Source organism: Pinus tabuliformis, chromosome 9 (assembly GCF_031772625.1).
Source record: "Pinus tabuliformis cultivar Carrire ecotype Pingquan chromosome 9, CPIR1, whole genome shotgun sequence".
NCBI classification, from domain to species: Eukaryota; Viridiplantae; Streptophyta; class Pinopsida; order Pinales; family Pinaceae; genus Pinus; species Pinus tabuliformis.
Window position 1 is genome coordinate 1126963450 of NC_142307.1, and position 24214 is coordinate 1126987663.

The window sequence follows — 24214 nt, forward strand, 5'->3', positions numbered from 1 at the left end:
GTCTACAAGTTCAACAAAATAAAGATGGTATTTTTCTGTCACAAACCAAGTATCTCAAGTAGATCTTAAAAAAATACGACATGGAAGATTCTAAACCAGTAAGTACCCCTATGGTAACAGGATGAAGTCTCAACTCAAATGATGAATCAGTAGCAGTACATCAACCAACCTACAGATCTGTGATTGGTAGTATGCTTTATCTAACAGGTACCCGACCAGACATCATGCATGCAGTAGGAATAGTTGGAAGATTCCAAGCCAATCCAAAGGAATCACACCTTCAGGCAGTCAAAAGGATTTTCAAATATCTTCAAGGAACACAGAATTTTGGTTTATGGTATCCTAGAGATACAGATCTTACACTTCATGCATATACAGATGCAGATTGGGCAGGAAGTGTTGATGACAGAAAAAGCACTAGTGGTGGTGCATTCTATATGGGTTACAGATTAGTGTCTTGGTTCAGCAAGAAACAAATTCCAATTACATTATCTACAGTTGAAGCAGAATATGTGGCTACTACATCTTGCTGCACACAACTCATTTGGGTGATGTAAACATTGCAAGACATTCAGATCACATGTACTCCACCCATCTCCATTCTATGTGATAATACAAGTGCAATCAGTATTTCAAAAAATCCAGTCATGCATTCCAAGACCAAGCACATACCTATCAAATATCATTTTCTACGTGAACAAGTGCTTGAAAAAAAGGTCAAATTGGAGTATGTTCCTTCCAAAGAATAGGTTGCTGATATATTCACCAAACGACTGCCCAGAGAGACATTTGAATATCTCAGGTAGAAGCTGGAAGTAGTTGATGCATCATCTTACTGTTCAAAGAAAAGTGGTTCTACGCGAGTTTCATGAAGCGTATCCATGTACATATGGAGGTTGTTGTGGATACTGTCTCGTATATGTTGGTTTGAAGAAAAACAGTGGGCCGGACTCAGGATGAAAGGAGTCTAACATGGGTCTTACAGTGATCATCTGGCACAGGTTTAGGGGGAGCATATACTTCTAATAATGCATTGTTGACATTATCTTAGAAGATCTTGGTACAAATTCACAGTTGTTTTTGATTCAGGTGGAACAGGTTCAAGGGGAGATCATGGTTGCTAGTCTGGATGGTGATTGACAGATGTTGCTGATGATAGTTGCTGATAACTATCATAGTCTTGTTTCAAATATATGGTCTCTATGTCATGTATATCTTTTAATGTCAAGGTCATGAAACGACCTATTTTGTTTCCCCACTATGCATGGGATGGATGATGTAATGCTCTTGTTTTGACATGTATAAACATTTGGTATATACCCACTTGGTTGGGTGGATGAGTCAAACTTGGTATATCCCACTTGGTTGGGAGATGGATGTATGTATGAGTCATTGGTGATAGGAAGGTCATTTATGATGTATGTATAGAGTCATATTTTTGCAGACCTTGCTTATATTCAGGGGGAGCATGGACTTGAGCATGGAGCTCAATCAGCACACTTCAAAATATCAGAAAATTCAGCGTGTACTCAGGGGCAGCATAACCCTTTGCCCTTGATGACAAAGGGGGAGAGCGACTTGGGGTTGCCATCAAGTCCAAAGGGGGAGATTGTTGGCACTATGACACAGGTGTTGTCCTTGATGGCAACTCACTCAGATGATAGATCATAGTTCAAACTCATAGAATGAAGAAAAAGAGGTATACACAGGTTCTCCATTAATCAAGCCACGTGTACACGCGGGTTCGCAGACCAAAAGGCGCGCATAGCATACACACGCACTTTCACGGAAGGAAAGGTGCGTACATGTTGGAAAACTTAGTTTTGGTCAATGGTATTGGGTCCATGGTATTGGTCCAAGGTATCCTTGTCTGAAGTGTTGACCCCAGGTATTTGGTCCAAGGTATTGGTTCTAAGTGGTTTTGGTCAATGGTATTGAGTAAGGCCTAAGACTATAAAAGGAGGAGAAGATCATTAGGAAAAAGCATTCATGAATTGAATATCTAATGAAGAGCAAGATCTAGAATACATGTTATTGGGTTATGGTGCACAACTGGATCTAAATCAAGGATGAACCTTAGCGCATGATGGGTCAAGATCTTAAGACTTGAAGTGAAGTATCTTTGTGTGTTTTGATCTTTTATCTAAATAACTGGTGCATGTTGTAGACTATAAATATGATGATATGGGTATAACTGAAGTATGGAATTGTTGTAAAGATTAAATCATCATTTATAGATCTGTATGTAGATTCACCTTAGAAAAGGCGCATATACAAAACAGTGTATACATCTTAAATTTGATTTGCAGATCTGTATGCAGGTTCGCCTTAAGAAAAGTGCATATGCACACAGGTTCGACACAATAAAGTAGTGTATACCTCATAAAATATGCTTTAGCTACTTCTGGTTGCTATTACAGTGTTCTAGGTTTTGGTTACTGTATTTTGGTTACAGCATTCTGAAAAGTGATTGATTAATTCAGTTGTGGTTGGTGCAAAGGAGATTGATTGATGCAGATGTATTTGATGTTTGAATGATGTTATTAATGGATCTAGTCTGAAAATTTATGAAACATGGTCCCTGGAAGAAAAGAGAAGGTTGTAGCCTTCTGTAGCCCGGCACCTACGTACTAGTAATCATATCAGCGAGTACAAGAGCTAGGGGGTTGTAGCTCCCTTCCAGGAGAAGCTAGAGAATGAGAGAAGGTTGTAGCCTTCTGCAGGTAGAAGCCTGCGTACTGGTATAATACTGCACCAGTACAAAAATTGTAAAAGGAAGTTTCTTATTAAAAGGAAGATAGAGACAATTGCAGTAGGTGGTTTTCACCCACATTGGGTTTCCACCTTATATCTTGTGTTCATGTGTGTCTGATTGTCTGTTCTATTTTACTGCACCTGGTTAGTGTTTATATGGTTCTGATGCACTGATTAAAGATCAACATATGAAAAATTAACTGAATCATAAGTTTGCAGGATATACACTAGTTGCCTTAAGAAAAGTTGCGTATACACGCAAGTTCCATTAACTAAAGTAGCGTATATGAATCTGAGTATGGAAATGAAATATTATTGACTTGCTAATACTGATTCACCCCCCCCTCTCAGTATTATTTCCAACAATCTATTCCAAGTATTTGTACTTCATCTTCTACATGGATGCCATTGTTATATTCACTTAACAACATTCTAACAAATTATGATAGTTTGTTTTTCGCAGATAACATCTATTATCCTTTATCAAGCCTTTGTGTATTTGGTATGTTGTCTGAATCTCTTATAAGTATTTTCACTTGTTCTTATATTATTTAAGTCACTTAACAATATTTTAACAAGTTGCTTACAATTATATGAATTAAACACAAACCAAAACATTTAGACTATGACAAGCATCATGTATTATTTACAAATTACAATTATAGAAAATAGCTTGATACCAAGCTTCTATCGACACAACATATAATAAGAAATTTTTGAGTACATTTTGACTTGCAACTACTCCATCATTATTATTCTTGGCCAGATTAGCTCTTGCCAGCTTTGACTAGCAACAACTGTTGCTTCTTGATTCTTAATGGCTTGACTAACAATGGGTTGTCTCACATAGTGAAGATTCTTATCCATTAAACCTAGCTACAACTTAATGAATTAACAGTAGACGCTTTCAACCAATCTTGGCCCAAATTGAAAATTGAGTTAAATCTACAAATACACCTCTAAACTATCTTTGAGGCGTAAAATCATAATCCAATCAGTTGGAGTTTGAGAGGAAGTAGGGGTCTCCCTATTGAGGGGGTTCATGACAACGAGATGTTAAACATGGATACCAATTGTCCTTCAAAGACAACTTGCCAATAATTTAAGTATAGTATGTTAACAATATATGCCCACATAAGTATAGATGTGAAAAACTGTCAACAATGGGTATATATACTATAAACATTTAAAGATTTTGTTTCCATATTTAGCAAAAAAACTCCATCAAGAAATAAGCTTAGAAAACCATTATGACTAGGGTTGAATCATATTATGTGTCCAACTTTACAAGCTTTGGAAATTACTTACAAATGGTAAAATAGTCAAAACAGATTTAGTTCCATAGCTATCACATTCAATACGAGTTGAGTTTATACACCCTAAACAAAGTCTTGGGCATGGGATTTTTAAGAAAAATCTAAAGACCAGCAATTTATACTACTGGCTATATGTATCTTCATTGATCGAGTGAAATCATAGACTAACTTTATGCTATATTATAATTTATAAACAATCTAGATATCAACATATTATATTAGTGATTGTAGATGTTTCCATGGACCAAGAAGAAATCTTGGGTTAGATTTGTTGTCACAAGTCAGCCAAAACATGCTTCTTGTACTGAATTCAGATCTTTAACTCCTCCTTCATTCAGGAAATGAGAAATGATATAAGGCCAATTGAACAACTTACCATGACTGAAAAAAATGATATTCCCTCGGGAATGTAACAACAATTTCCCCTTCATTCTACACCAGCCTCATGAGAAGAAGCAAAAGGAAGTTAAGATGATACTCCACATCCTCTTATGAAATGTAATATCCCTAAATCTCCATGCAAACTCAAAAATTTATGTAGACTTCTTGGAATTAGAATTTAACTCTAACTTGAGCACATGCATTCCAACAATACTCATAATGCAATGACACAAATTAATAAAACCATAAAGTGTAAGTGATGACAAGGAGAATTTTGCACATACAACAAGGAACACCTCCAACCACCAATACTTCCATTGACACAGCTGTCATCTTCTTAGCCAACATTTCAAATGCAACTGCCACAGAGAGGAAATGTTAGGTAAAACAACAATTCAGACTATAAGAATCATGTCAAAAACCTAGACTAGAATGCAAAATCAATTTTCTTTTGTTTGTTGTTATCCTAGATGCAGATGGAATTTTCATATTGAATTTGCAACTGATTATGGTAAACTAAATTTAAAAAATAGTATGAAAAATATAGAATTTTATCTGTATAAAGAAGACAATTGTGGAAGTCTGCCCTGATCCATACCTACCAGCAACATGACAGTCTTGTCCCATTTCTGGTTGATAAGACCCAACAATAGAGAGAGTATAAGCATGTCTTAACTAGGATCAACTATTCAATTTATTAGATGTTGGTGCATAAAGCAATGTAATAGAGTATGGCTTTTTGATGGTTTATAACATTTTATTGGCATTGTGATAGTTTTTGGTGAGATTTTCAACTAGAAGGAAAGAAGAAAGTTGTTGAATATGGGTAGTACTTTGTCAGTTATCCTTGTTTCCAAGCAAGTTGGGTAAGCCTCATAACTTTTTATTTTATATATTATATATATTCAAGGTTATCCATCATGATATGCATGTGTTTAATAAACTTAAACTACTTATACTGTAAAGTTTGTAATTCATTCCATGAATTTCGCATCACTACCAACTGGTCAATGCTTGGTTCCAATTTTTACAAGGATATATTGTGTGTTTAGATTGTTTGACAAGTGAAGAAAATTAATCATTTGTTAAACCAATATCTAATTGACTTGCAAGGGTCGTGATTATAACAAGCATGTAGAATGAAGGTGATATTCGGCTTTTGCATATGTTTCATATCCTGGTTCCTTGGGTAACATGAAACCCTATACCCTAGGTATGAAAATGTAAAATACTAAAACATTTATGATACCTGAAACCTTAGACACTCACATTTCCCATTCTGCTCTCCCTTCCAGTTCTTGGCAACATAACCCTAGTCTATAAGAGGCAAGATAAGATAATTTTATTAATGTCCAACAAATGACCACATTAGTAGGTCAATAAGACTCAAGAATACATTCAATGTAAGTACAAGAGACTAACAATTGTGAAAACATGTCTCATATTTCTACTCTATCAAAAACTGAAATAAAGAATAGGGCAAGAGAGAATTTAAGTTTAGAAACAACTACTCCATCAAAAGTTGAAAAGAGTAATAGAAAAATTCTAGGTATCTAGCTATATATGATGAGAAAAATTAACTACAAAAACAACTACTATATCAAAGGATGGAAAGAGTAATAAAAAAAAATACCAAGTCTCTAGCTAAATAGAACAAGAAGATGATTAAGTACAGAAGCAACCTTAAAGCATAGTTTGTCCATGGATAGCAAGATCTGTAATTGCTAGTAATACCATGAATAAATAATCACAATAAAATACATAGATTCATACAATATAGAGAAATGGATTAAAAATCCAACATAAAGGGTGGCATTGGGCAAGGGGATCAATTGTATGGAAGGCTTTAATGACAACTTACCACCTCATTGAAGACCACTGAGCTAGGCAGATAGGTAAATGGGTCTAACTCCATTGATTAGGTGTATACGTATGAAAACAAACTATCACATAATCTCATTCACCATCTTCATTCAATAAATTTTCACTATGTTGCAAATGTTTATGATGGGGATCAACATGAAATATGGGATACCATGTCGAAAAATGCATAACAGTGGTCTAGTACGTGAATGGGAAGTGGGGTGGAACTCTAAAAAAGGACAGTTAGTGGAGACCATGATTAGATTGAGGCATCAATAAGATTCCCTAGCTTGAACATTAGAAAAAATAGGAGGAAAGTATCTTTGGGTTACAAAGAAACTATCCAATTAGCATAAGGTAGACGTTTGGTCAGTTGTGAGCAGTATTACATCATGTGGACAACTAAAATTTGACCATATTTATTATGGGGCATTTTTCTCTTCAAACTCCATCACTAATGCATGACGTATGATTTTATATAGAGGGATATATATTTCATACAGGTGCGCAGAGTAAATAAATAGTATATTTGCAAATTATATCAAACATGCATTAACCCAAGAACAGATATGCATAATTATGATAAAAATTATCTTTATTAATCTCTTCCTCGGTTACTGACTCGACTTCACCCTGCGCACTCAGCTACAGGGGTCTGCGCACTCAGTTGCGAACTACTAGGCCTCTGCGCACTTAGCTGTAGATCCTTCTCCTACTCTACGACCTAAAGACACACTTAGTCACTTAGACTCTTTCTCTTTCTCTACTACTTCCTTGCTATCTTTTACACTTAGAGCCTCACTCAGGCCGACATTACATTACAAGACTAGGGTGGACAACCCTGTGACTCTATCATACATTTCGCGCTCTGCGCCCGCAATTTGCGAAGTCTTTACAACAATATCGAGTCAAAACTTGGGCTTTGAGCCCCAAAAGATGCCTTGGGGGGATTCCATGCCCAACAGGCCCCCAACACAAACATTGTGACTCGCCCTCGAGTCACTCTGTCGGTGCGATGATCTTTGCATCAAGTCCCTCCAACTATTCTCGAACTATGTCGAGGTCAGCAGTGCACTGAGTTGCTGGTTGCTGGATCTGTTGCATATTCTGTTCTGAGACCTTTGTGTCTGGGGTGCTTCTTTGCATTAATGTGTGCATCCCCTGTATGTGCACGAGATTTCCTTCGATGTTTGCTGTGATAGTGAAGGCCTCGTCAATCCAAGGCTGGACGTGCGCTTTGAGAACTACCTCCTTGTGTCGCGTCGTGTCCACCTGCTCCTTCAGTGCTTTAACTTGCTGCATCCTCGCAAGCCTCTGGGTGAGGACTACTGTCTGCGCAGTTCCTCGGACACTATCATATTGCTGTTGGAGTTCTCACGCTTCTATTTCCAAGCGTTGGATGTTGGGGTCCTCTTATAGAGTTGTGAGGACATCAAGTGCTTGTTCCAACATGCTGGTGTAGTCTCGCACTGCACCTCTGATTTCCTCCAGTCCCACCGTGATAGTGATAGTGCGCTGTTCTCTGACTTCCAGGGGAGTGGATGGCTATGCCTTTAACCACATCTCGACGATCTGAAGATTCAACTCCAGCTGAACCTTTGTCGTTTCTTCCCTGGGCTTGTGGACTCCTGTTGCTAACCTGTGAACCCGCACCTCCACTAGTAGGTCTGCTGGGATGGCCAGCTCCAGGACGCTTCGGCAAGCGTCATCTACCACCTGCACTAACTGTTGATTTTGCGACACCAATTCATTGTGATGCAAGCTGAGTCGTTCCATATTTATCTGTTGGTCGCTGAGGACTTGGATCGCGCAGCTCTCCCTAGTGCGTAGCTCTGCCGTTATCCCATCCTGTAATAGATATAGTGTCTCGCGCAGAAGGAAAGCTAGATTAACACCATGGCCTTTCATCGCACTAACCGAAAACCTATCGGCCTCATTCGGTGTCACTAGAGCCCCTTCTGGCAACACTATTATGTTTTCCATCTATGTGTGCAACATCTTCTCTGCTGCTGAGGATCCTACTGTGAGGTTGGTTTAAAGGGTACCAACCTGAGGGGGGTGCACCTGTAACTCCTGCAACTATGCTTTGAGGGCGCCCAACATAGTCTGGTGCTCTTGGATAAAATCCTGAAGAGCCTCATTGGTGACATCGCACACTGTCTCGCCGATGTCATACAGATCACCCTCGGTTAGTGTGATCGGATCAATGGAAAATTTCAAGGCCTTGACCTTCTTCCTCAATCCTCTTTCTCTACCATGTATGGGCGCTTCAAATGTGTGGACACGGTTCGTGGGTCCGTGCCTCCTTCTTTTGTTTTTGCTTCCTTTGCCTCCTACCCCTGTGAGGGCGTTTCTTGGCCCTCGCCCGCCTTCATGGTTGCTTCCTATGCTGCTGCGGCTACTTCTGCGGCCTTTTTTTGCTCGGTGACTTTATGTGCTGCTTCCCATGCTTCCCGCACCTCGGCTGCTGCTTTTTCCTTCCGCCTTTTCTTGGCCAACTACGCAATGCGCATCTTGGCATCGTCTTTCTTCTTTTGCGCTACCACCCTCTCGAGTTCTGCAATATCTGGGTCGCTCCATTCTGGAGGCCATGCCTCCAAGACAATAAAAATGGCATCGTCAATGGCTACAAAAGGTAGCTTTGTCCACTGCTTTGTTAGATCCTTGCGTGCCCTGATAAAGATGTTGTGCATATCTGTCTTAAATTCTACAAAACTCTACAGACTATTGTAAACCGTGGGCGACAACCACGGCTTACGGTTGATCCAAATTTAGATGGTCATCTCCATAAGCACCCAGAAGATCTTGGTGTCGCGGATCCTTGTCGCATCCTTCGTGGCCCAGAGCAAAGCGTACTTCGTGGCCTATGGTAAATATCTATCAATTGTGGGGAATCGATTGTCCTCCGTTAGTTCCCCCACTACGAGCACTATGGATAGCAACAACCACACATAGTGGAAGGTTTTACCTTGCTCTTGGGCTTCGCAACAATTCTCTAAGAATTCTGTCCAGAGGAATTTGGACTAGTTAAACTGGACCCCCTCCACGCACTGCTCGGCCAGTGCGACCACTAGCGCAGGTACCTCGTCTGCGCGACACTTCCGCATAACTTTGCCTGCCAGGATCTAGGTTGCCATGCTTACTTCTTTATCCTCGATGCTGGATTTGGCGTAACCCCTCTTCTTCTTTTCTAGGTTATGCTTTGTCGTCATGGCCTCCGCGAGGGCCAAATCACTGCCCTTTCCGTCTGATATGGTCGAGGGGTCCTTTCCTTTGTAGGAAATGAGATGAATTAGGTTTGCCATGATGGGGATGGGCTCCTCCAGTCACAGATACCCATCATGCACCAGGAAGAGTAGCTTCCTCATGAAGAAAATGGTTATTGGGGGGTGGTGGAAATGCGTCACCCAAAGTAGGTTCAGCGGCCCGACCTTTTCCACATCGCACAACCATTTCGGTGACTCCAATGTTGTTACTACCCCTATGGTGTGCTACTTCATGAGGTTCTTAGTCTCAAAGTGAGGGAACTTCTCGCAGTCAGCGAGGTCCCAATCTTCAAATTTCATGGTTGGTACACGGCCCAGGTGCGTGCCTTCAAATGTAATGCCATCTAGGAGGAGCGGGGTCTGGAGTGAACTCTTTGTCTCGTCCAGGTCTTTGGGTACTTTGGCCTTCCCTTTCTGTGGAGGGACATAGGTGGGTAGTTTTGTCGTAGAGTGCCTAGGTTGAGTATCCCCCTCCATGCCTTCATCTTCTTCCTCTGCGATGATAAGGGCATGCAAATCTTCTTCTTCCTCATCTGTTTCTATTGTGACATCTTTCCCCTTCTCTTCCATTGATAGTTTGTTGTGCAGTGGGTTCCTCGGGGACACACGTATGGGAGCCATTGCTTATTTATCCTTCTTGGGTCTTGGCGTACGTGATGATTTTGGGATCTCTTCCATAACCCTGGCACCTTCTGGAACATCCTCCACAGTTAGGGCCTGCGCGGCCTTGCCGGTGGTTACTTCTTCTATTCCCAGACCATCCTTAGTTGCTGTCATCGTATCTGGGTTGTAATCTATCACTCGTGAATTCAGGGGTTCAATCAACACTCGGCTCACAATGCTCAGGGCTCTGCTCAATTGCGTAGTTCGCAAATGAACAAGTGTTGTTTGTTGGGCAGCCCTTTGTGTTTTATAGCACTTTTTGAATTCGAATTTGACTGCTCCCCCCAATTTTGGTCCATTATTGCTTTCTTGGTGGAAGATTTTCCCAAATCTTTCCCATAAATCGCATCTTAAATGCCTACCGCCCACTCCATTTGGCCTCAAGTCGAGAATCCCATCTTGAATAATGACTTCAACAGTCACTTTCTGGCCAACTCATGCGGCAGTGCAGCCCCCCATGTGTAGTCACGGACCTTGTGACTCTCTGTTTCTATGTGCATCTCCAATATCATGCAGCTCCTGGGTAGAATAGTTTACAGTCCCGTGCTCCCATCCAACTGCTTGGAGCACTAAGAGTGTCCTTCCCTTGGCTATTCAAGTGGTTGCACCACCCGTGTGGGGCTCCATCCTGTCCTCCATCACGGTTCTCGGAGAATCCCCACCTTCTATTGTTGTGGTCGGCATCGCACACTTCACCATTTGCAATGCGCTACCCTGGTCACTACGCTTGGCGATATGCAGTCCAAGCCAAGGCATCAGACTAACCAATTCACGACGATAGTTCTCAAACTTGTCAATATGATCGTATGCACCTTGTCTTACCATCCTAGTTTGTTCAAGGAGAAACTCTTCCTTTATCTCATCTTCTAGCTTCTTGACCTCTGTGTCCATCAAAGCACTTTTCTTCCTTAACCGTACCCTTTATTTTTTGAGTTCGCGGAGTCTAAGGTTTCCCTGTTGTATTTCTCCCTCAAGTCTCATGTGTTTTGTTTTTTTCGGTTGTGTGATTCCTTCTTTCCGGGCTTCGCGAGCTGTTGTATCTATGGTTGTTGCTATGTGCGGACTAGGCTTTGCATGCTCCATAGGGATGAAATCTACTTCATCCTTCAGCGTCGGAAGTGCCCGCACGATCAGGGTTTTCCAAATGGTCCTATAAGCCCATAGAACCGTTGGTATGCACAGATCCCAGTCAGTGCGCCACACATGGTGGACTGCGTTCAGTAATTCACATACTTTGTTAAAGGCTTCCACGTAGATAATCTTTGGCGTGCTTGGTCTTATCATACTTCGTCATTCACGCCATCGTCTTGCTCGCTCCTGCTTGTTGGTCCTGTTACCTATCACAAGGATGGTGTGCGTTCGTGCAGGTTGCATACCATACGCCTGTACCCATCTAGAGAGGTGGCAACACAGGTTGTTTCGTCCATCATACCCAGCTTTCATCCGCATCTGAGACTTTCTAAACTGCATGAGCATCATCTTTTTGCATTCGTGCCAGTTCTCAAAATTCCGTTGGTGCATACCCCACCACCTTGCGAGCGTAGCGCACAGTACCCATTTCAAAGCATTGAACCGCTATTGTTCTGGCACTTATTTTTCAAATTTGTTCAGGAAATCATCCACCGTTGTCAACCTGTCATACATAGGCAAATCTCTTACCTCTATTGTCACGTAGCGCAGTGACCTTATCATCATGTTTCAGTTGAGCGTGGTTACCTCGTGTAACCGGTTCTACCATCGTTCTATCTCTTCGTCCAAATCTAAGGTGCAGGAGCTTTCGCGCTCCCAAAAAATCCTGCCATCCGCTGTAGGATTCACCCAATCCTACTCCCGAGTGGTTATATTGTAGATACAGTCTAGATCATCGTCGCTGTCGCAGTCATGAAATGGCTCTGTGTAGCGCGATCCTTCCGCAAGGTCTAAAGGTACCACTACGCGTAGTGACTTATTCTCAAAAACCATCTTGCCCTTATTTAGATTTATCACTCCATTCATGTCAATGGCCCAATCTATTCCTAGTAGCGTGGGATAGGGATTTCTGTCATCAACAATCTCTATCACTTCGAAATATGCAAGCGCGCTTGCACCTTCGATATCTACCATTATTCCTTGCAATCTTCCCATCGGTAAGATCTTTTGCTGGTTCACCATTTGAAATTGAATAGGAGACCATTGCAACACGGGCCTGCCCATGTGCCCCCATGTCTACTTTGGCAGGACGTTCGTGTCCGATCCTAGATCCAAAATCACTTGGTCCATCTCATATTCCCTGATTTGCGCAGTCAATCTCATCTCCCTTCTTGTTCACATTGCGTGCTTTCCGAGCTTCCAGACAACGTGTGGTTCTCCTAGTCTAGCACATCTAGCGATGAGTTCTTGTAGCCCCTTCACCGCTTTGCTGTCGCGCAGCAGCTTCATGCATGTCTCCAGAAAGGTAGTGTGCAATCCTGCAAGGCACTGACCAACATTGCTTTCTTTATGTTGTCATCCGTGACTCCTTGCGCTTCCCATAGAGCCTTTACCACGAATCTAGATCTTCGTTCCCTACTCCTTTGAACACCGACAAATTTATCGTGCTCACCATATTGAACTGTGGTGGAGGCGGAGGTGGTGTGGGCGAAGATGGGGGTGAAGATGGTGAACCGATGGTGGTGTAGGTGGGGGTGGTATGCACGGAATTCGCTACCTTATCAGACTGATCGCACTTCTTGGTGAAACTTTCACGAGCTCTTCCTCACTTTCTCGCGGAGGTGAAATCAAGGGGCTAGTTTCTATCTCTGCGCTACCTTCGTTTATGTAGATCCTCCCACTTTGCGTAGTCCCAAACATCAATTTATTTGCATAACCTGCTTTTCACACAGTAGCATATTAATCCAAGTGTTCAAATATTTAACGTACTTGCCTCGTGGTCCTTTGAGGAAGCGTCGTTCCGCCTCACTGTAGCTGACTAAAGTATCTACCACGAACTCGGTGATAAACCCTCCTATAATTCGATCGAGCCAATGGTCCACAACATGCGCGATCCTATCTTCCGATGCTTCTAATCTGCGCACCAACTCTGGAGTCCACACAATAGGTTTGTCGAGCCTACACCTTCCTTGACTATCTGCTAGCTTTGTGATCCACTCATACAACTCAGAGGGGAAGAATGCAAAGAAAATTTCATGGATTTCCATATATAAGTAGCGCTCTAACCACTCTTTCTTCAATACTCGCGGATTCCTGTTTTCCTGCGCCACAAACTCGTGAATATTTCTGTCCAACCACTCTTCAATTTATTTCTTCATCGGATTCCAGTGACACGACATCAAACATCTCTTATGCAGATCCCGGTCCCAGCAATAGAACCATTTGTTGGCTTATTGGGACCTGACCTAGGTTCAGAGTTGATTTAGCCAAACAAATCCTGGTACTACTGGCCCTTTTGGCAATAGTCCATGGAGTGCGAACCGAGGTCTCACCTGAAGTAGTATGGGAGGGTGCTAGAACCAGGTTTCCGCACCCTGGATATGTCTGATGAGTTCAAGTGGTCCGCAGTTTGACCCTACGTGCAAGTCGCCTTGTGCACTTTCTTGTACCTCGCAGCCTGAGATACTGCCTTCGTGCAACCCTACTCAAGGGCTGAACGTTACTCTTTGCGTTATTACCCAAGACTTTATTGATATTCCAATGTTAGTTTATTATCTTAGCCTACATGCATGCTTTAAGTTATACTAAACAATATAAACCATTCATACAGGTGCACGCAGTAAGTAAACAATATATTTGTAAATTATATCAAACATGCATTAACCAAAGAACAGATATGCAGAATTATGATAAAACTTCTCTTTATTAATCTCTTCCTCAGTTACAGACTCGACTCCGCCCTGTGCACTCAACTACAGGGGTCCGCGCACTCAGTTGTGGACTACTAGGCCTCTGCACACTCAGCTGCAGAGCCTTCTCCTACTCTACGACCCAAAGGCACACTTAGTCACTTAGAATCTTTCTCTTTCTCTACTACTTCCTTGCTATCTTTTACACTTAGAGTCTCGCTATATTTATACAATCCCATGGTCCGCGGACCATGGGTAGGCCAACATTACATTACAAGTCTAGGGCGGACAACCCTGTGACTCTATCATACATTTCACGCTCCGTTCCCGCAATTCGTGGAGTCTTTACAACAATATCGGGTCAAAACTTGGGCTTTGAGCCCCAAAACATGCCTTGGGGGGATTCCATGCCCAACCCTTCTCATATCACTTAGGTTAAACTTCATTGATGCCTTCCCGTGTTACAAAGCAGCAGGATGTCTTATTGATAAGTGTGAGACAAAGTTTAACTAGGCATGTAATGGTTGATTAAAAACAGGAAAAAAATGGAGGATGAGGGTGGTATATTAAAATAAAAGGAGTTAGGTGATCGAGTGATTAAGTGTACATGAAGTTTGAACGTGGAGAAAAAGGTCTCTCATCGAATGTTTAATCTACAAAGTGAATGAAAAATATCCTCCATTTTATTCTTGTTATTTGGCCTTATATTGGGTTGATGAGGAGATAGTCAAACATAGAGTGGACCAAAAATATGAACCAAAAGGAATGTTTTTAAACATAGGCACATTACAGGGCAGAAGAAATGAATGATGATGAAGTAGGAGAAGCCATTGATCATGTGATTGATTTTTTCTATTGCAATCCTTGTAGTGAGAGTAAGTTTGAGCTAAGTAACACCCAATTGAACTTGTATTTAGTTTCTTCTTGTGGGTAGCATGCCAAAATATAAATCAAAATGGCTTTAGATTCAATGGATGGACAATGTTGAGGTGTTTTTATCACTCAAGGCATTTCCATTGGAACGAGAGTACCATCACATAAAGGCCAAATTTGCAGACCCAATTTCATACATTTTGAAGATAGAGAATGAAGCTATCCAATGTGGCATTTGCAAGATAAGTCCTTCTATATACAAGGCACCCAAAATGGTTGTCATTTCAAATATCAATTGTTGTTAGGGACAATTAGAGAGCAACAAAATTCAGGATGCTATACATATTGTTGGTATAAAAGGGCTGTTTTGGTTTTGTCATTATAAGTGGAACACATGCTTTTGGTATATCAGGTTTAGTAATCCTCAAAAAGGATTTGCAGTCTTGGCAGCTAGTATCCAAATATATGCATTAGAATTTGAAGAGCCTAGAAACGGTTGGGATATGATTAGGTCAATTAGGACCTTATTGTCAGATAGATAGAAAATTGTTTTAATCCCCTGCATTGTAGGAATAGAAACGTCCAAAAAATGATTTCATAAATGGGGTTATACATTTTGAATATTCAAGAAATTGGTTCTTACAGAGAAAATTTTGTCATCCCCAAAGTCTCCATGAAAAATAGTAAATATTTTATGGAACTCTATAAGATCATTTCTAATGATAGTTTTTTCAAAACAAGTCTAGATGCCAAGGGGCCTATCTAAAAAAATTGGAAATAGTCCTAAATGACATCCTTATTTAAGTACAGGACCAACGGATTTTGTAATAATATCCAACATTTGTTTTTCACTTTCACAAAGGCTCAATATAAGATGGTTTGTCTAGGACAAGGAAATTGAGTGAATTCGAATATGTCAAGGAAACTGGAAGCCTGTTCTTTCTTTAAATTCAGGGTGATGGGGTGGCTGATTCTCAAGAATATCATAGTAGACAAATACAGGCTTAAATATACATAACTTTTGGATGGTTTTTGCATGACCTAAAAGGAAAAAGTAGTCAAACATATTTTATGGAAATACAAGATAAAAAGAGCTCAAAATGATTCTAGATGTTATGGGGCCTATCTGGAAAGTTTGGAAATAGTCCTACAGGAAATCATTCTTTGAGTACAGGATCAAAGGACCTTATGATAAGACCCATTCCTTGATTTTACATGGGTTAATAGAAGATGGTTTGACTAGGACAAGGAAATCAAGTGAATTCAAAGATTTCAGGGAAACTAGAAGGCAACCCTTTTATTAAATCCATGGTGATTGGGTGGATGATTCTCAAGAATACCCTAGCACATAAAGACATATATACTTCAACATACAAGACTTTTAGATGGTTGTTACATGACCTAAAAGGCATCTTTCATGGAACTTCAAGATAATATCAAACCTTTTGGAACTAGATTTTTGCTGATTGTCACATTTTATCTTGTTCCTCCTCTTTGTTGGAATTTGGCCATTTAATGGAGACAACTATTGAGGAAGATTTATAATCTTTGTTGGACAATGAGGAGGTAAAAAAGACTCATCACTCTACCTATATTTGTCCTTTGGGCAATATTGCTGACATGAAATGCAACCCTCTTCCAAGAAAAATCTATCACACCAGCCATGGTCTTCTATAAATTTCAGGCAGCATACAAGTACTACTTATAAGTGAAAGAACCAAGAAAAGCAAGATATTTCTGACGTGGATACTAATTAATCTATAACTTGTAGCTTTTTCAATGGGACCTCTCAAGAAAATCCAAACCCTAGTGAAATAGAAGGTGTTCATAGTTATAAGAATCTCTCAAAATCCTTTTTGGGTGTGGTACAGGAAGGGGTGCTATATTCTAGTAACAATGCTGAGGTACAGATTGCCAAATTTCTGATAACATTAGCACTAGAAGGAGGCTTGGGTCAGCTACAAATTTTTAGGGATTACAATCGAGTCATCTGCTAGATGGATGGATCTCTTTAAGCCTCAAATCTAAACTTCAAGGTGCTACTCACAGATGCTAAATCAAAATGCTATTTTTCACTCATTTGCATGATATCATGTGCTCAGGGAACACAATCAAGCATGTTGTAAGCCTCACAACCCTTTATAGATTGCTAGGTGGAGAAAATGGGTTGAAGAAGCTCTTCCCCCAAATACATTTACTCTTTAAGAGCTTGGAATAATGCATTTATTATTAGAAATCAAGATGCTTTGAATGGATGTATGATTTTAGCACCTTGATCTCTGCACAATAAAGTATAACATATAATGTTATTGCAATCTTTAAAACATAGGTGATGTTGGACAAGCTATCATAGCTTTTTAGTAGCAATGCTGCCAATTAATGTTGGAAAATTTATCCTAGCTCCATAGTAGCAATGCCCCCAGTTGATGTTGGACAATTTATCCTAGCTCCAAAGTAGCAATGCCCCAATTCACAGGTGACATTTCGAGAGATATCTTATTAATTCAAGGAATGGAAAAGGATATGGGCTTTACAATGGGAAAATAAATAAAGGTAAGAAAAAAAACTACGGATGAAAAATAAATACGGGGCATGTACCTATTGCATTAACCTAGCCCCATAACCTTCATGTCTGATCACTTCCTCAAATGCGACAGCTGCGTCTCGAGGCACAACATATGAATTTTTCGAAGCACCAATATGCAAATAGTTTAGACTGTGCAGATCATGGTCCTCCACATGTTAATCAAACCAAATGAACAACATGGCAATGTAAACCATTGGTGAAGTCACTTTGGGCACCTCGTCAGGCACATAACAGAGCAATGACCCTTGAGATTGTGAGGAAATCCGCATATTCCAAGCAGTGTTTGAGAGGTCCAAACATGAATTCTGAGAACCCTATTTTGTCTGTGTTTCCTTTGGTACTTTACTTTTGTCTCTTGTGGCGTAGATGATTGTGGTATAAATTTCTCATTAGGTTCCCCAAAGGCAATTCTAGAGATATCATTAGCATACTCTACAATAAAAGGCTTATCAACAGTTTCAGTCTAGAACAACATTTCCACCACCATAGGAACAAGGTCACTTGAGGATTTTAGTTTATACCTTGCAAACAACTTCACCTTGGCATGAAATTATTCAAGTGTGTAGGTATCCCCATGCTCCCATACTGATTTTTTCAACATGGTTAGTAGATATCCCCCTATGGTTTACTTGGGACTCCATCCTATTTGTTGTTGGAGAGTGAATTTCGTAATATTGGCGCCTTTGTTCAATTCATTGTCATATTTATAAGCATTGGAACCCTGAGCATTTTGTGGTAATATTGCAACAACACCAATTGTATCACCGTTGTAGTTGTTGCTCTATAATTGCACCAAACAACGATTCATATTTTCAATGAACCCTCTTGGGTGCCTTGGGTATTGGAGGATTTATCTTGGAAATGCTGCACTAGCTAGCTTCTTTTTTATCTTCCAAATATACCCAATTAGGTCAGCGAATTTGACTTCCATGGGACGTACTCTGGTCCCAATGGCAATGCCTTCAGACATGGAAACACCTTAGCATCCCCCATCCTATGAACCTCAAACCAGACAACAATACGATTATCTATTCTTTTTATATATATTTTAGCGTGCAACCCCAGAACAAGAGACGCAAAACAAATTCAAGTGGGTGTTACTTTAGTGTCTATGGGGATATTTAGTGTCATTATTGTGTTTTACATCGTAAGGATGGGTAGGGTTGTATCATGGCGAAGGATTAAAACAATAGCCTCAAACCCAAAATGGTTTTTGTTTGTTTGTTTACGATGCATGAAAAAAGCCATAAAGAACATTATAAAACTTTTTTGAGGGATTTTATGCCTCCATTTAGGATAAGGGTTCTATTATGAGGTTTTCCATATGATATATGGGAGTGTTTTTTTCATTGTAAAAGAGTTACTTTTTTGTTATTTATTTGGAATCTGAAAAATACATAGTTTCAAATACAAAATTTTCAGTCCACTATTAGACATAGCTCCATAATAAATCAGAGATGTGCAAGAAAATTAATTACCGTTAGAGTTACATTGCTCTGGACTCCCTATGTAGATTGACTTGACTAAAATAATTACAAATAGATGTTAACTAATTAAGTTCCAATATACTTCTAGTAGTAACATCAATATACTAATTTGAAAACTACAACCCTTTAACAGAGATACTTAATTATCAACATTTTTATTTCCTATTGTCTGAGTCTATCCTGTAGAATATTGTTCATATTTTTTGAAGATTCACTGGCCTCAAGAGAATTGTGATCTATGGAAAATGATCAATTGAAATGGTAAATGAGCTTTGAATCTTGTTGTCCATAAGCTCATGAATGATAATAACTATTTGCTCCAATTTTAATGCTCTCTTTGAGAGCATATCCATTGTGGCATTGAACTCTCTATAAATGTGTTGAAAACTAATAGCTCGAAAGTTCGAAACAATTTCTCTTATTTTGAGTTTCCATGCTTCTAAATTTAATACCTCCAGACGAGCCTCTCCTTTCATCCAATTGGTAACACATTTTGAGTCCCCTAGAATGTGGAACTGATTTATGTTTTTTAAGGGCTTAGAGCTTATATATTATGTCTTAGGGCTTAGGTCTTACTAGAGTTAGGGCTTTTATCTTGGTCAAGGAATTAAAAAGGGCCTTAGGCCTAAAACAAGTTTTTCTCTATCCGCAGAGAGGATTTCCTAGACAACAACAAGGTATTAGAATGGGAATATGGGCACAATTAGTATGTTTTACATAATAAGAATGGATTTTATGGCCTCTATAACAGATAGGGAAGGAAAACAAGATCGTTAATCCATAAACAAAACTTCTCTAGTAGTTCAGTGGACATGAAAAAGGCCTCAAACCACCACAAATATCCTCTCTAAGATATATCTAGCCTTCAAGTGTGTTATGGGTGCTATTTCAAGGTTTTGTGTGCCATAGTCGGGTATTAGGGCCTCTAATTTTGGCCTCAATATGATTAGGAGGATTTTTACACCATGTGTGGCACTTGGGGCCTTAACCATTGTCAAGGAAGGATCATAAGGTTCTTAGGTCATATTTGAATTTTCCCATGATCAATCTTCTTGAACAAGTATTTGAATTACCACACAGAACATATCTATGGGATATTTGGCATCTATGGGGGATATTTTTCACCATTGGTATGGTTTACATGATAAGAATGTGTCTTGCGGAATGTACTATCTCTAAGCGAGGAGAAAAGAGGGCCTGAGGCCCTAAATAAAGCATTCAAGGAACATGAAGTAACCCTCAAACAACCACATATATACTCTCTAAGGAATATTCAAATTTCATCTTGGATATGGGAGCCATGGCATGTTATTCTACATAAAGAGCCATAAGAATTGTTAGTATGTATGGTTTTTAATAATAGTGTGTGCACATTCTAAGAATGTGAATGCTCTATTAGAACTTGTGCACATTTGTAATGCATGTATATGTAGAATTATTAATAGAATAATATAGCTTTAGAGTAATCTACATTTATATTAATTGACCAAGTTTAAATCAACATACTTTGACTTCAAATTAATAAAATAATTGTCTTTATGAATCCAGTGAAATAATCAACCATGGTATGTAACAAAATCACAAAAAACCCCACAACAAATTGTGTGTCATCTCTCTAAGATGTGAGGAACAAATTCCTATTAACCCTTAAAACCCTTCTATATTACTTTCAAACTCTCTTTCTTCTCCCTCCTTCCAAAGGGAGTATAAAACTATTATATATTGTAAACTTATACTCTATATTGTATAAAATTGTTATAATTTTAGCATTACAGATGGATTCATAAACTCCTTTAAGGGGGTTGTTGAATCCATATACCTACATTTTACCAGTGCATGCAGATTTAGAGACCCCTTTAAAGGAGTCTCTATATTTTAACACTATAAATGGGTTAAGAGACCCTTTTACCTCTAAATTTTAACACTAGAAACGGATTAAGGGACCTGCAGATGGATTCGAAGAGAGGGGGATCTCTAAATCCATTTGTAGTGTTAAAATTTAGTAAAATGTAGAACTTTAGTATCAAAATTGAAATTTTCCATTTATGGAGTGACACAATTAAAAATGAATAGCATAAATGATTAATTCATATACGTGAAAGATTACGGTTTAGGAGGCGCCGAAGCAACTAAGGTTTGGAACTGGAGGCGACAAAAGCAAGCTGGTAACTATGGAGGGGCAAGGAGGAGGGAGCTCCACTCCCTCCTACAGTAACGTGGTTTCAAACAGAGGCAGAGAGCCAAGTCGGAACAAGCTCGAAAATTCAATGGAGAATGAGACAAAAACAACTGGTACCCAAAAGGCAGAAGGCATCAAACCCCATGAAAAAGAAGGGACCCATGAAGAGGTTCGAAAGGAAACAAAGCTGGAGACAATGGTCAGAGAATAGAGGGTAGGGCTACAATGGGACCCTGCAAGCCCAAGTCTAATATTAAACCACAGGTGGTCCTAAATGATCCTACTTTGTAGGTGCACAGAGATCACATGGCAACCTATGCGGTCATATGCAAGTTTATGGGTATCTGGCCCACGAAGAAAGCACTATACACTTGGATAAGAAACAACTGGAAACCAAAAGGAGAAATAACTATACATCTTGGGTCCGAGGGTTTTTTTACCATGGTTTTCACGAACCTGGAGGATAAAGACAGAATTTTCGAAGGAGGACCATACTTCTACGCTGTTGTAGGCCTCTACATGTGACCTTGGATGATGAACTTTGTTCCGGAGCGAGAAACGTTCACATCGGTCCCGGTATGGATTAGATTATATTCCTTACCTTTAGATTACTGGCTACCGGAATCCTTAAAAGCTATAGGTAATAAATTAGGACATTTTTTAAAGATATCAGAGGCAACTCTGCGAGGTAAATATACATCCTTCGCCCGCATATGTGTAGAAATGGACTTATCGGGAGCATTCCCGGATGAAGTCATCCTGGAAGTATATGATGAGGTATGGCTACAGGCGATTGACTATGAACACATCCCATTCAAATGTTGCAAATGTCATGAACATGGGCACCTATTCAGATAATGACCACTCAAAAAAATAGAGGACAATCTGAAAAGCAACATCAAAAAAGACCCTGAAGGTCACACCAAAGTGGCAAGCAGGGGGAAAGGAGGGGGGAAAAGCACAAAAAGAAACCTAGTGAGAAAAAACCACCATGTCACAATAGTTTTGAGATTTCAGAAGAAGAGGGGGAAGAAAATGGAAAGAGTAATGACTTGGAGAACATCCCAACTGAGGGAGAAAAAGAGGACAGCATGGACATCATACAGGTAGATAATGAACTAAAGGAGGACCCACTAAGCTCTATAGGACTTGGAAAGTACCAGGAGATGACCCCAAGCAAAGGAGGAATGGAGGATCAAGACCTACAAAAGATTCTTGATAGGGAGAACCTTGAACTAGAAAAGTTTCTAGAACAGGGAACCAACAAAGGGATTGACTCTCTGCCACAAGAGGAGTTTGACAGAGTGCAACAACTATTCCTTTGAAGGTCTCAAAAAAAGGCTGCAGGAGTCAAAAGGAACTATGACAATCAGGAGAATAAAGGGGTCAAACAAATGGAAAGTATATCAGGATACTCCATCAAAAACCTAGGTAAGAAAAGAGGAAGAAGGAGGCAGAATGATCTCCTGTCAGAATGTGGGAAACTCCTGATTAATTCAGGTAAGATGAAAGATCTTACTAGTTACTCTTTCACAAACACATCATTATGAAGCTCACAACCTGGAACATTAGGGGGCTAGGCAGCAAAAGAAAGCAAAGAAATCTCAGTAACAGAATAAAAGAAGAAAAACCAGACATGGTGTTTATACAGGAAACAAAATGCTTAGTAGAAAAGATCAGAGAACTTCACAGCAAATGGCTCAACAACTATGAGTACCTTGAATTCAAAGAAAATAATATAGCAGGAGGAATTCTCACCCTATGGAATCCCCAAAAATTTGAGATCATAGATGCAGAAGCATCCAGAAATCACCTTTCAATGGTAATACAACCTTTAGGGGACAAAGAGTGTTACTTGATCACAAATGTCTATGGTCCTCAATTTCTAGAAGACAAACTAAAGCTCCTTACCTTTCTGGAGGAGCCAAGAGGGAGACACTCAATTATCCCCTGGATTATGGGAGGGGACTTCAACATTATTAGATCCTTCTCAGAGAAAAAAGGGGGAAACAGAATGCTGGGACGAGACTCAGTTGCCTTCCATAACTTCTTAGACAACATGAGACTAGTGAGTATGGAAACAATAAATGGCACCTTCACATGGATTAACAGGAGAGGGGGATCTGCCCAAGTTGCATCGAAATTAGATAGATTCGTAATCTCAGAGGATCTCCTTCTCTCCGGTCACACTATGAATCCTTGGATCCTTCCTTTCAGAGGCTTAGACCACTGGCTAGTCCAGTTGGAGGCTTCTTTTATTGGAACCCCGAGAAATAGACCTTTCAAGTTCGAAAATGCATGGCTCACTCACCCCAACTTCATCACTAATATTAGAAATTGGTCGGTGGAAGATATGCACTCCGAGGGCACAAAAATGTTCCTCTTGAATTAGAGACTCAAGCATAGCAAACGAAGGCTCAAGGAATGGAACATGAAGGAGTTTGGTAACATTTTTGAAGCCAAAATAGAAGTGGAGAGAAAATTACGAGAAACTGATCAAATTCTCATCACAGAAGGATTCACAGAGGCAAGGAAAATACAGGTGGACTCTCTGCAACAAGAATGGGACAATCGATGTCAGCAGGAGGAAATCTTCTGGAGATAGAAATATAGAGTAAAATGGATAAAAGAAGGGGAGAGAAACACCAGATTCTTTCACAAGTCCACCATGAAACGCAGGGCTCACAATAGGATCACAAAACTCTTAGATTCGTAAGGGGAAGAGTTAAATACGCACAAGGAAATGGAATTTGTTTTGGTACAACATTTTCAAAGCATAGTAGAGAAACCATTGCAGACAGATCTCAATTCATTAAGAGCTTCACAAAGAATATTCCAAAATTGGTGACTAGGGAAGATAATTATAATCTCAACAGGCCAGTAATGGAGGAAGAGGTCAATGAAGTAATCAAAGAGATGCACAATGGGAAAGCTCTAGGCCGAGATGATTTCAATATAGACTTCTTCAAAACATGCTGGGAAATCATCAAATATGACATTCTGGATGTGGTGGAGGACTCGAGAAAA